Here is a 15,310-nt window from a genome sequence, read left to right as displayed (position 1 = left end):
CCGTAGCACACAGCTTAAAAGGAATTAACACAAACATGGAGTCCCAGGGTGGTGTGAACAGGTAGCTGCTGAGCTGCTAACCCAAAAGGTTGGAGGTTTGAGTCCACTGTCAAACAGGAAACTGGAGCTTCTGTTAAAACTAAAGCCAAGAGTTTATTGAAGGAACAAAGAGACTTAGACCAGGCAGCACGTCATGAGGATCCGCCAAAGTACTCCGGGGAGAGGAATTTTTCACAGTTTAAGCACGGAAAACCGAGGAATTCACAAGGAAAAAATTCTGATTGGTTGGCATTTAGGAAATTATGATTTCACAGGGACCCGACAATTGCAGGAGCCCCTGGTAGTGTCAGAGCTTGGCTGCTCATCAAAAGACCAGCAGTTCACATCCATCAGCTGCTCCTTGGAAACTCTCTGGGGGATTCTACTCTGTCCTCCAGTGTCGCCATGAGTCAGAGCGGACTCAAGGGCAATGGAGGTTTCGTTTTGGTGACAATGGCAGCAAGCCTCCTGAAACACTGCTTCGCTGAGGGTGAAGTCTGAGTCGTTTAACAGCGTCATCTATGGACATGTCCTGAGCGGGCCGTGAGAGGAAGGCAGGTGGGGACCTTGTGGGCCTCCCGAGGCGGCCCGGCTGGTTTCTGAAAGTCAGCTCAGAATGAGCAGTAAACAGCAAAAATGGAGTCCAGCCTGCAGTTTTGACAGAAGCCTCTCTGTATGCCAAGCACCTAGATTTTTTTAAAAGCTCCTTCCCACCACCCAAAGGTGCCTCTGAAGAAAGGCCGGATGGTCTACTTGCTGAAACCCGTGGGGCGCGCTTCTACGCGGACACACGTGGGTCGCTGTGAGCCCGTCTGCCTTGGCGACGAGCGGTGACCCGTGACCATGTAGACCGTGCTGTCTAGCCGGAAGTATGTTAAAGTAAATTATACACAGTATAACACCAGCTCCACTTCTACCTACAGTGCTTAGCATTTGTTGAGAGAAGAAATATTACAGATGGAAATGAAAGTGACAACCCAGAGGAGCCTCAATCGCAAGTCAAATTCCTGTGTCCCCGGAGAAGAGCGCGCCTCAGTGCCGAGGAGAAAGGAAAGCAGCGTGCCTGGATCTTCCTCTCGGCAGCGGGCACGCCCGGCCTGACCAGGGCTCCAGAGCCTGCCAGGTGCGTGGGACTCAGACCCAGGCAGGACAGGGAGAAAGGTAGCCTTTCTCCTCCGTCTCTCCAGAGCCCTTTTCTCCTCAGAATTCTTTTTGCCTGTTAGAAAATGAAGATTTGGCTCAATAACTTGGCAGAAATTAAAAAAATCTCATTTGCTTCCATCCTTTACTTATTTTGTCACTGTTCTTATGATTACGGTGAACAAACACGTCTAATCTCCTTTGATTACAGCAGCAAAGGTAGCATCTCCATGTGTCAGTCACATTACCTGATTAGGGTCCGTGCCCTGGAGCAGTCGAGCCAATGAAACATACTCCAAGTCAGAAGAGGGAGAAAGTTTATTAAGGAGCTGCGTACACCAGCGGGCACCCAGCAGCAACACAGGCTGTCTCAAAGGAGTCCCAAAGATCAGTTTTACATTAGAGCTTATATAGAATTGTAACCGAATGCCACTTGGGTTCTTGTCCTGTCTTATTAACCGATTGAAAAAAGACGGACACTGATTGCAACGGAAACAGAAAGTGGCAGGTTTATTGTCTGCGCATACAAGGAGTGCATGGGGTCTAGTGACCTTAAAGCCACGTGCTCACTGACTAAGGGGGCTGGGGAGCTTTTTGTTTCCAATGGCGCCTGGGGGTTGGGTTTGGTACCCGGAATTTTCCACCTTTAGCCCTCCCATGCCTACATTTGGGGGGGGGGGTCAGTTGAAGGATGTGATTTCAATCTGTGCATGCTCCAAGGTGTAACAATGGCTAGTCAGTGGACAGAGCCACTACCTGCTGCGACTTCCTCCTCAAAACAAGCTTGTGGTTAGCAAGACAAAGGAGGGGGGAAGGGGTGTTGACTGGGGTTTTCAATATGGCTGAGCAACCTGTTTCAGAATCTCACAAGGGTTACAAGTGTCTTTGTAGTCCCCTGCCAGACATTTCTTTATTAGGCTAAAGACATACATATCTGATACCTGGGCTCCAACTTTCCTGTGGGGGGTTGTATGCCACAGGTAGTTGGACAGAACAAAAGGTTATTTGCATCAGTTTAAAATAAAGAACAAAGTCATTAACAGAGGTATGTGAGGAGGCAGGCAGAGGAAGAACAGCTTACAGGTTTATCATGGCCTTAGTTATGTTAAGCTCTCAGTTGCCCATTTTGAAAAAGGAGAAAACATGCTGGGTGGTATTGGGGTCATAGTCATAATGTGGAAATGTAAATAGGAATCTTTACAGCATCATTACCCCACAAATTTCTAGATAAAAATATTTTTCCTTAGGATAAAATAAGTCCCTCTTCCCTGCCAATTTCCCAGATTCCCTAAAAACTGTCCTTTGATAGCTTTAGGAAGAGATAATACGTCAGCTCTTCACACAATCATGTAACGAAATGCACTGGTTGGTTTAATAAGGTTGCCTATCTGTTTTTGGTCTCCACAGGTCTGTCAGTTTGTCTTACTGTGGGGGCTTGCATGTTGCTGTGATTCTGGAAGCTATGCCATCAGGAGGGTCACCCATGGAGGACAGGTTTCAGCTGAGCTTCCAGACTAAGACAGGATGGGGGGAGGATCCAGCAGTCTACTTCTGAAAAGCATTAGCCAGTGAAAACCTTATGAATAGCGGAGAACATTGTCTGATATAGTGCTGGAAGATGAGCCCCCCAGGTTGGAAGGCACTCAAAAGATGACTGGGGAAGAACTGCCTCCTCAAAGTAGAGTCGGCCTTAAAGACGTGGATGGAGTAAAGCTTTCAGGACCTTCATTTGCTGATGTGGCAAGACTCAGAATGAGAAGAAACAGCTGCAAACATCCATTAATAATCGGAACCTGGGACATATGAAGTATGAATCTAGGAAAATTGGAAGTCATCAAAAATGAAATGGAACACATAAACTTTGACATCCTAGGCATTAATGAGCTGAAATGGACTGGTATTGGCCATTTTGAATAGGACAATCATACAGTCTACTATGCTGGGAATGACAACTTGAAGAGGAAAGGTGTTGCATTCATCGTCAAGAAGAACGTTTCAAGATCTATCCTGAAGTACAACGCTGTCAGTGATAGGATAATATCCATACGCCTACAAGGAAGACCAGTTAATATGACTATTATTCAAATGTACGCACCAACCACTAGGGCCAAAGATGAAGAAATTGAAGATTTTTATCAGCTGCCGCAGTCTGAAATTCATCGAACATGCAATCAAGATGCATTGATAATTACTGGCGATTGGAACGCGAAAGTTGGAAATGGAAGAAGGATCGGTAGTTGGGAAATATGGTCTTAGTGAGAGAAAAAATGTCCGAGATCAATTGATAGAATTTTGCAAGACCAACGGGTTCTTCATCGCAAATACCTTCTTTCATTGACATAAACGGTGACTATGCACATGAACCTTGCCAGATGGAACACACAGGAATCAAACTGACTACATCTGTGGAAAGACAAGATGGAAAAGCTCAATATCATCAGTCAGAACAAGGCCAGGGGCCGACTGTGGAACACACCATCAACTACTCATGTGCAAGTTCAAGCTGAAACTGAAGAAAATCAGAGCAAGTCCACGAGAGCCAAAGTTATGACCTTGAGTATATCCCACCTGAATTTAGAGACCATCTGAAGAATAGATTTGATGCATTGAACACTAGTAACTAAAGACCAGACAAGCTACGGAATGACATCATGGACATCATACATGAAGAAAGCAAGAGGTCATTGAAAAGACAGGAAAGAAAGAAAGATCAAGATGAATGTCAGAGGAGACTCTGAAACTTGCTCATGAATGTCAAGGAGCTAAAGCAAAAGGAGGAAATGATGAAGTAAAAGAACTGAACAGAAGATTTCAAAGGGCAGCTTGAGAAGGCAAAGTAAAGTATTATAATGACATGTGTAGGGTCGCTATGAGTCGGAATTGACTCAATGGCACTGGGTGTTTTTTTTTTTTTTTGGTTTTTGGAGCAAAGAACTGGAGATGGAAAACCAAGAGGGAAGAACACACTTGGCATTTCTCAAGCTGAAAGAACTGAAGAAAAAATGCAAGACTAGGGTTGCAATAGTGAAGGATTCTATGGTGAAGATATTAAACGACGCGGGGAGCATCAAAAGAAGACGGAAGGAATACACTTAAAGAGTCATTATACCAAAGAGAATTGGTTGATATTCAACCATTTCAAGAGGTAGCATATGATCAGGAACTGATGGTACTGAAGGAAGAGAAGTCCAAGCTGCTCTGAAGGTATTGGAGAAAAACAAGTCTCCAGAAATTGATGGAATATCAATTGAGGTGTTTCAACAAACAGATGCAATGCTGGAGGTGCTCACTCATCTATGCCAAGAAATATGGAAGGCAGCTTCCTGGCCAACTGACTGGAAGAGATCCATATTTATGCCTATTCCCAAGAAAGGTGATCCAACCAAATGCAGAAATTATAGAACAATATCATTAATATCACACACAAACAAAATTTTGCTGAAGATCATTCAAAAATGGCTGCAGCAGTATTTCGACAGGGAACTGCCAAAAATTCAGGACAGTTTCAGAAGAGGATGTGGAACCAGGGTTACCGTTGCTGATGTCAAATGGATTCTGGCTAAAAGCAGAGAATACCAGAAGGATGTTTACCTGTGTTTTATTGACTAGGCAAAGGCATTCAACTGTGTGGATCATAACAAATTATGGATAACATTGCGAAGAATGGGAATTCCAGAACACTTAATTGTGCTCATGAGGAACCTGTACATAGATCAAGAGGCAGTTGTTCGGACAGAACAAGGGGATGCTGATTGGTGTAAAGTCAGGAAAGGTGTGCGTCAGGGTTGTATCCTTTCACCACACGTATTCAATCCGTATGCTGAACAAATAATCCAAGAAGCTGGACTATATGAAGAAGAATGGGGCATCAGGATTGGAGGAGTGCTCATTAGCAACCTGCATTATGCACATGACACAACCTAGCTTGCTGAAAGTGAAAAGGACTTGAAGCACTTACTAATGAAGATCAAAGACCACAGCCTTCAGTATGGCTTGCACCTCAACATGAGGAAAACAAAAATCTTCACGACTGGACCAATGAGCAACATCATGATAAATGGAGAAAAGACTGAAGTTGTCAAGGATTTCATTTACTTGGATCCACAATCAAGAACCATGGAAGCAGCAGTCAAGAAATCAAATGATGCATTGCATTGGGTAAATCTGCTGCAAAGGACCTCTTTACAGTGTTGAAAAGCAGGGATGTCACCTTGAAGACTAAGGTGCACCTGACCTAAGCCATGATATTTTCCATCGCATCACATGCATGTGAAATCCGGACAATGAATAAGGAAGATCAAAGAAGAACTGACACCTTTGACTTGTGGTATTGGAGAAGAATGTTGAATATACCACGGACTGGTAAAAGAACAATCAAGTCTGTCTTGGAGGAAGTACAATCACAATGCGCCTTAAAGGCAAGGATGGCAAGACTGCATCTTACATACTTTGGACATGTTGTCAGGAGGGATCAGTCCCTAGAGAAGGACATCATGCTTGGCAGAGTACAGGGTTAGCAGAAAAGAGGAAGACCCTCAATGTGGTGGATTGACACAGTGGCAGCAACAATGAACTCAAGCACAACAACGATTGTAAGGATGGTGCAGGACGTGGCAGTGGTTGGTTCTGTTGTGCATAGGGTCGCTATGAGTCAGAACCAACTCGAGGGCACCTAATAACAACATCTGTTTTGGAGACTATTGCTCTATGAAGGTTTTTTGGGTTAGGGCAGATACATCAGAGCAGACGGGATAATTTTGATTTCATTTTCCTAGAGATATTGGAGTAGATAGGGTGAACTTTAGACAGCCCTTCCAGATGTGTAACCCAAAAATTACTGGGTATCTTGGGCGCAGTTATGAAACATTCCTCCCTGTTCTACACGTCCTGTTTTACCTTTAACCTCAGATTATACTCTACCTGTACACCCCCACCTCTGACATCCCAATTTTCATCTCTTGTATGAGCTAATACAAGGAGCCCTGGTGGTGCAGTGGTTAAGAGCTATGGCTGCTAACCAAATGGTCAGCAGTTCAAATCCACCAGCTGCTCCTTGAAAACCCTATGGGGCAGTTCTGCTCTGTCCTATAGGGTGGCTAAGAGTTGGAATGGACTCCACAGCAATGGGTTTTATGAGCTAGTATGGGGTCATCAGAGGCTGTAAAAGGGTTGGCATTGTATTAGGACAGCAATGATGTCAACTGCTCCCTGATGCATATCAAATATACCATGACCTAGAAGCTGTCCTCCAAAATGACCCTTTACCTTACTGGGATTCTCTGGTGTCTGGAGGACCCAGGCCAGTGGCCATGATTCTGTTTTTAGCTCTCTGAATTCCATTGGTTTGGATCTGTTAGACTCTGGCCTTACCCATGCACTCAAGAACCAGAAGGGAGTAGAGGGGTTTTCACACATGGCCCATTGTCCTCAGCTTTAGCAGGGTAGCTTGGGAAATCCACAAGGAAGCCTTGGTAGCTTGGGAAATCACAGGGAAGACTTGGTAGGCTCCAGGATTGATTTAACTAAGATTAGCAGGGCTACCTGGCACTCTGGAGGAATTGTGAGAAATTTGCTATATATGTCATCAAGGATTTCATATATTTCAATATTTTCTGACTCCTTAACTTCAATTAATAATAAATGGCTGCAGTTGGGCCCAAGACAAGAAAGTTAGAGGAAGCAGATGAAAATGTTTGGCATGTACAGTAAGCTACTGACTTCAAAAACTTTCCCTGATAATACTTGTTTATCAGTCCAGAAAACTTCTGTTTGGTGACGGTTTTGCATTGATAAGCTGTATTGTGGTGGTGAGGGTAGCTATGTGAGATACCACAAGTCCAAAGAGGAGCCTTGGGAAATGGGGCTGAATGGAGATCTGCTGCGAATTTTGGGGATGAGGAGAATTTCCCCTAGGATCGTTTTGTGTGGGATACTTCACAGTCTTGACCTTTTGTCTGATTCCAAAGGGTAAATTCTTTCTGGCCAAATTAATTCCTGGCTTCCCTTCCGAGAAGACGCCTTTTATAATAAAAGGACTATTAAGTAGGCAGTGAATTGAGACCATTGATGAATTGCAAGGCATAACCATCCCTGGAGCTAGCAGCTCCAGGCCAGCTCTGCAGTTGTCATTAAGGGAATCCCAGCAAACTCAGTGTGCTTCTTCCCCATCCTAACACTTTAAAATCAGGGAATTAGGGCAAAAATGGACTTCAAGGAGGCTTCCAAAAGGGAAAGAAGTCACAAAATCAACAGGAGCCACGGGAGTGAAGAGGAGAGGGTTTGGGATTTGGAGATGGTGGAATTGTGTGGACGGATAGCTACTACAGCAGTCATAGTTCTTAGCTGCAAGAAACGGAAACCAACTTTGACTAAATTAAGCAGAAAAGGAATTTACTAAACATATTTTTTTTTTTATTGGGTAGCTCACAAAATCTCAAAGAGTGCCAGAGAACCAGGTATGTGGGCCACAGATCTAGAAACAATGCCCAAAATGAGGCCACAAGGCTGGTTCCATGAAGACTCACTGCCTTTGGACACAGGATTCTGCCACCGGAATCAAGGCCGCCATTGCCTCTGAAACAGTACAGCCGCCACCAGGCCCACCAGCATGAAGTCACCATAGCCCGTTCCTTTACATCCCTGGCTTCTGATTCAAAGTTTGGGGTGGGTGCATCTGATTGGTGGAACTTAGGTCACGTATTTGGCATAGTTGTAACAAAAGCTGGGAAAGAAGAGTACAGTCAGGGTTCTTTAGAGAAACGGAACCAACAGGGACTATTTATATATATGTCATTATTAGTTGCTATGGTGTCAATGTCAGATGCATGATGAACCCATGTGTGCACAATAGAACTGCTCCATAGGGTTTTCAAGGCTGTGACCTTTTGGAAGCAGATCGCCAAGCCTGTCTTCTGAGGCACCTCCGGGTGGGTTCGAACTGCCAATCTTTCAGCTCGTTGTATATACACACAGATATGTAACACTCTACATCGTGCTTGGTAGAGGGTCAGCGAAAAAGAGGAAGACCCTTAAGGAGATGGATTGATACAGTGGCTGCAACAACGGGCTCCAGCATAAGGGTTGTGACAACGGCGCAGCATCTGGCAGTGTTTGGTTCTGTTGTACGTAGGGTTGCGATGAGTCAGAGCTGACTTGACGGCACCTAACAACAACACTACCAGCTGCTGTTTAATGATTCCAACTTACGGCAACACCATGTGTTTGAGAGTAGAACTACACTCCATGGGGCTTTCATAGCAGTGACTTTTAGGAAGCAGATCGCCTGGCCTTTCTTCACAGGCACCTCTGGATGGGTTCAAACTACTAACCTTTTTTTTTTTTTAATTTTTATTGAGCTTCAAGTGAACGTTTACAAATCAAGTCAGTCTGTCACATATAAGTTTATATACACCTTACTCCATACTCCTACTTTCTCTCCCCCTAATGAGTCAGCCCTTCCAGTCTCTCCTTTCGTGACAATTTTGCCAGCTTCCAACCCTCTCTACCCTCCTATCCTCCCTCCAGACGGGAACTGCCAACACAGTCTCAAGTGTCCACCTGATAACAAGTAGCTCACTCTTCTTTAGCATCTCTCTCCTACCCACTGTCCAGTCCCTTCCATGTCTGATGAGTTGTCTTCGGGGATGGTTCCTGTCCTGGGCCAACAGAAGGTTTGGGGACCATGACCGTCGGGATTCCTCTAGTCTCAGTCAGACCATTAAGTATGGTCTTTTTGTGAGAATTTGGGGTCTGCATCCCACTGATCTCCTGCTCCCTCAGGGGTTCTCTGTTGTGCTCCCTGTCAGGGCAGTCATCGGTTGTGGCCGGGCACCAACTAGTTCTTCTGGTTTCAGGATGATGTAAGTCTCTGGCTGATGTGGCTGTTTCTGTCTCTTGGGCTCATAGTTATCGTGTGACCTTGGTGTTCTTCATTCCCCTTTGATCCAGGTGGGTTGAGACCAATTGATGCATCTTAGATGGCCGCTTGTTAGCATTTAAGACCCCAGACGCCACATTTCAAAGTGGGATGCAGAATGTTTTCATAATAGAGTTATTTTGCCAATTGACTTAGAAGTCCCCTTAAACCATGGTCCCCAAACCCCCGCCCTTGCTCCGCTGACCTCTGAAGCATTCAGTTTATCCCAGAAACTTCTTTGCTTTTGGTCCAGTCCATTTGAGCTGACCTTCCGTGTATTGAGTATTGTCCTTCCCTTCACCTAAAGTAGTTCTTATCTACTAACTAATCAGTAAAAAACCCTCTCCCACCCTCCTTTCCTCCCTTCCCCCCCGTAACCACAAAAGTATGTGTTCTTCTCAGTTTATACTATTTCTTAAGATCTTATAATAGTGGTCTTATACAATATTTGTCCTTTTGCCTCTGACTAATTTCACTCAGCATAATGCCTTCCAGGTTCCTCCATGTTATGAAATGTTTCACAGATTCGTCACTGTTCTTTATCGATGCGTAGTATTCCATTGTGTGAATATACCACAATTTGTTTACCCATTCATCCGTAGATGGACACCTTGGTTGCTTCCAACTTTTTGCTATTGTAAACAGAGCTGCAATAAACATGGGTGTGCATATATCTGTTTGTGTGAAGGCTCTTGTATCTCTAGGGTATATTCCCAGGAGTGGGATTTCTGGGTTGTATGGTAGTTCTATTTCTAACTGTTTAAGATAACGCCAGATGGATTTCCAAAGTGGTTGTGCCATTTTACATTCCCACCAGCAGTGTATGAGAGTTCCAATCTCTCCGCAGCCTCTCCAACATTTATTATTTTGTGTTTTTTGGATTAATGCCAGCCTTGCTGGAGTGAGATGGAATCTCATCGTAGTCAAACTACCAACGTTTTGATTGGCAGCCTAATGCTTAACCGTTTGCAGCATCCAAACACACACACACAAGTTTACATATACATACAAAAATATGTGTACCTATAAATACACATAAGTGTTTATATATGTATGTACGTATATACAGAGATAGAGATTGATTTTTAAGGAATTAGTGATCGTGGAGCTGGCAAATTTGAAATTTGTAGAGGAAGCTGGCAGGCCAGCAACTTGGCAGGAATTAACCCTGCAGTCTCATGGCAAAATTGCTTCTTCGGGGAACCTGTTTTTTACTCTTTAGGCACCCGGCTGATTGGATCAGGCTATGAAGGGTAATCTCCTTTACTTAAAATGAACTGATTGTAGACACTAACCACATCTACAGAATACTTGCACAGCAGCACCTAGATGCAGGAAGCATCAGAAGAGGATGGAAGGAATACACAGAGTCATTGTACCATTTCAGGAGGTAGCGTATGATTGAGAGCTGATGGTGCTGCACCAAAGGAACCGGTGTAAAACAAGGCTCCAGGAACCGAAAGAATACGAACTGAGATGTTTTGACAAATGGATGCAATGCTGGCAGCATTCACTCATCTATGTCAAGAAATTTGGCCAACTGACTGGAAGAGATCCATATGCTATTCCAAAGAAAGGTGATCCAAGAGAATGTGGAAATTACCAGACAATATCATTAATACCACAGACAAGTAAAGTTTTGCTGCAGATCATTCAAAAGCGGTTGCAGCAGTGCATCGACAGGGAGCTGCCAGAAATTCAGGCCGGTTTCAGAAGAGGACGTGGAACCAGGGATATCACTGCTGATGTCAGATGGATTCTGGCTGAAAGCAGATAATACCAGAAGGATATTTACCGGTGTTTTATTGACTATGCAAAGGCATTCGACTGTGTGGATCAAAACAAATTATAGATAACATTGGGAAGAATGGGAATTCCAGAACACGTAATTGTGCTCATGAGGAACCTTTACAGAGATCAAGAGGCAGTTGTTCAGACAGAACAAGGGGATACTGATTGGTTTAAAGTCAGGAAAGGTGTGCTTCAGGGTTGTATCCTTTCACCATACCTATGCAATTTGTATGCTGAGCAAATAATCCGAGAAGCTGGACTGTATGAAGAAGAATGGGGCATCAGGATTGGAGGAGGACTCTTTCACAACCCGCATTATGCAGATGACACAACCTTGCTTGCTGAAAGTGATGAGGACTTGAAGCACTTACTGATGAAGATCAAAGACTACAGCCTTTAGTACGGATTACATATCAACATAAAGAAAACAAAAATCCTCACAAGTGGACCAGTAAGTCTAGTTCTCATATGCTAAAGGATTAATAAGTCCTTAACCATATGCTACATCATATGATAAACGGAGAAAAGATTGAAGTTGTCAAGGATTTCATTTTACTTGGATCCACAATCAACTCCCATGGAAGCAGCAGTCAAGAAATCAAACAATGTATTGCATTGCGCAAATCCGCTGCAAAAGACCTCTTTAAAGCGTGTAAACATGGCTTGGGGGCAGGGTCTTACTTCCTCCAACCCTACAAGGGGGAAGAGAGCCAAGATCAACAGCACAAGGCTGACTCCTATGAGGTGGAAGCCAAATAAACCTCCTCTCTCCGTCATCTTTACTAATTCTGACACCAACCGTCCCTCACACAGCACTCTCTACTTCTCTGCCGGGTTTGATAATTCACTGTAATGGCCACACAGAACACAGACCATACTCACAATTATGGGGGTTATTAGGGAAGTAACAGTTACAACTCGCCTCAGGAACATTCAGGGTACAGTGCTTTTATCAGGACAGCTTCTTCCCAGCCATGCTCGCAGGCATGCCTCTCCCTGTGCCTAGGCTTCTCCCCAAAGGCACTCAGGTCTCTCTGTGGGCTGGGAAGCCCACCGTGCTGTCTCCTGCCGCCGGGTCTCTGCTTCTGGGGCTCTCCTACCACTGCTTCTCATTGTCTTCAGGGTTCCACCTTGCTCTCGCTCTCTCCATCTCCCGCTCCCCGGAGCTTCTCAGCACAGGCGTCCCAGGTCCCAAGGATGTGTTCTTCGCTCCTGGCTGTTCTTCCTTGGTGGTTGTAGGATTCTCCTCTGCTCTAGAATTGGCTCTCTTTTAAGGCAAAGCTGACCACAATTGGTGGCCACAATTGTGGGCCACAATTACCCTACCACACAGTCCTGCCCGATCACCTGGGTGATGGTTACAAGACCACAGCTAGAAAGGCCACACAAAAGTAATCAATTGCACCGCAAAGTGTTAAAAAACAAAGATGTCACTTTGAGGACTAAGGTGTGCCTGACCCCAGCCGTATTTTCAATCGCCTTATATGCATGCAAAAGCTGGACAATGAATAAGGAAGACCGAAGAAAAATTGATGCCTTTGAATCACAGTGTTGAATATAGCATAGACTGCCGGAAGAACAAACAAATCTGTCCCGGAAGACGTACAGCCAGAATGCTCATTAGAAACAAGTATTGCCAAGACTTCGTCTGAGGTACTTTGGACATGTTATCAGGAGGGAGCAGTCCCTGGAGACGGACATCATGCTTGGTAAAGTGGAGGGTCAGCAAAAAAGAGGAAAATCAACAAGATGGATTGACACAGTGGCTGCAACAATGGGCTCGAGCGTAACAATCGTGAGGATGGCGCAGGGCGGGGCAGTGTTTCATTCCGTTGTACGCAGGGTCGCTATGAGTCGGAATTGACTTAGCATCTAACGCCACCATCTAGACTAGCGTTTAACTGAACAACTAGCCCAGCCAAGTTGACACATAAAACTAGCCGTCACAGGAAGTTATTTGACATTTTCAGTTTCTACAGTGAAGACGGGCTCTTCCTCATAAGGTGGGGGATCCAAATATTGGAAAAACGGACAAAAAGATGAAAAATGTCATTGCAGGGTACTCTTTGGGCTGCTCAAAAATCAACACATACCCTTCCTGCCATAAGAATGCCTTTGTCAAATGTTTTCACACGTTTGGTCACCATCTACTATGGGCTGCCAGTGTCTCCGTCCTTTTAACTGGAATTTTGCTGGTTGGAGGCCTGTCCGTGCCATATAACCTGGTCCCTGATTTCCTTCTCTTCTTTCCTTCCTCTCTTCATTTCCCTGGGTGTCTCTTGGTGACAACTACTCCACAGTACCAGTTTTCTCATCAATTTGGGTTCTTAAGGATATAAGCAACAGAAAGTACATTTGGCTAATTTGATTAGAAAAGAATTTACTGAAGGAGGGCTGGATAACCCAACTCAGGCCACTGAATGACTCCCCGGCCACAGCCACTAGGAACAGAGCCTGCAGTTAACACTGGCACCCCTTCTCGGCTGGACCCTGAACACAGCCGCTAAAGTCACTGCTGCATTGCCCACCTCGGCAGCATGGAGTCAGCTCCGTCCTGGCTTCTTCATGTCCCCATCTTCATTCGAAATTTGGGGTACGTCATATTGTCTGCTCCCTGATTACGAGCATGCTGAAAAGTGATGCCTGGCGTTTTCCGCATCTGTAGGGGGATGCAGGCTCCGCTTCATGAGGGACTCTCCAAAGGAAGGAATTTAGATGCTGGAGAGCCAAAACCTGTCAGGTGTCCGTCCACACGAACTTCAGGATCCACATGCTTTCCTACTGCTTCCCTATTCACTCAGAAGCCAGCCCCAAACTCAGAGTTCTTGATTTGCAGTACTCTTAGGTCGGTTTTTGAGAGATGTCACTTAAGTCAACGTAGGTATCAGACTGGGAAGCACTGTGACACCTGGGCAAGAGCACTAGAACAGAAGTCAGGGGACTATAAGCCTAAATGGCTCATACACCAGCCATAGAATTTATACAAAGTATTTACATTTCTTGAACCTCAGAAGTAATTCACAGAGAAGTCCCATACAGAAGAAATTAGACTTCTGACACCGTCAGCTCCACACGCTATACAGGGATCTCTAGATCTACTCTATTAAAACTACTAAATTCAAAATGAGGAGCTATTTGTACCACTTTTAAAAAACTTTTAATAGCGAAGGTATAAATACCACTCAGACTGTTCATGAAATACAGGGATGCTCAACAAAGAAGTCACCTTCTTTGGAGATATGCTTGTCCTGGAATTAGCCAAAAGCGGAGTACGGAATCTGTTAGAATGTGTTACTTGGAGCCTGTTATGAATTGACTTGTGTCCCCCTAAAAACAGGTGTTGTAAATCCTAACCCCCATGCCTGTGGTTATAATCCTTTCTTTGTTATGTTAATGAGGCAGGATTACTGTAGGGTGTTCTTGAGTCAATTCATTCGAAGAGATTAAATAAGCAAGGGAGAGAAGCAGGGATGGGAGAAGACAGATGCCAAGCCACCTGAAGATCACCCAAGAGCAGAAGCTCAGAAGAGACAAGGACCTTCCCCTAGAGCTGGCACCGGGAATTTGGACTTCTATTCTCCTACACTGTGAGGAAGTGAATGTTGGTTAAAGTTGCCCACTTGTGGTATTTCTGTTTCAGCAGCTAGACAACTGAGAGCCCGGGGATAAACCTGTAACATGAGTCATTCCTGAATTTTCTCTTTCCATTCCACCTTCTTGACTGACTTTGCAATCATTAGCACAGACTCTGATTTAATTTAAAACGGATGGTGAGCTATGCTTATGGTCGAAAAGCCAAGCTCTAGCAAGCATAGAACCACTTCTGGAAACCCTTTTAAGTTACTCACATCCTATAAATGAAATGTCATTTCACATTGCTGCTTCCAAGTATTTGGTCAGAAGCACAGAAGGAAAGAAAGGGCGGAGAAAGAAATTCATCTCTGAGGTACGAGTGGAGCTCACCTGTGTGCAAACAGGACTCTTCGTCCAGTTTAGTTTAGAAGTTCAGAAGGGATCTGGGGAAAGGAACGGAAACCCACAACAGCAAAGCAGGAGGGTTCTGATGGGGAGGCAGTGAGCAAGGGTAGGGCGCAAGCAGCTGAGGAGAGAAGTTAACTCTGGGCGTCTAATAACTAAAGGGAAGCGCTCATTCCAGCTTTTCTTAATTTTCCATTTAACGAATGATACAATTTCATCCAATTCTTACCAAAATAAGAAAAGCCAAGGGCTGGAATAAGAAACGTTTCCTTTTGTAAGGAAGCATCATATGCTCAGGGAAATATAAAAGTCCTTCTTGTCTTTCATCTGAGGGTGAGAGATGTTATAACAGAATGAAAAAATATATTTTTCCAAATGAAGAAGAGTTTATTCTGATTTTGGAGAAAGGTTCAACACTGGGAAATCTCTGAACAGTATTTAGTACAT

The sequence above is a fragment of the Elephas maximus genome, chromosome 24 (assembly GCF_024166365.1).
Source record: "Elephas maximus indicus isolate mEleMax1 chromosome 24, mEleMax1 primary haplotype, whole genome shotgun sequence".
Taxonomy (NCBI): Eukaryota; Metazoa; Chordata; class Mammalia; order Proboscidea; family Elephantidae; genus Elephas; species Elephas maximus.
This window is presented reverse-complemented; position numbering follows the sequence as displayed.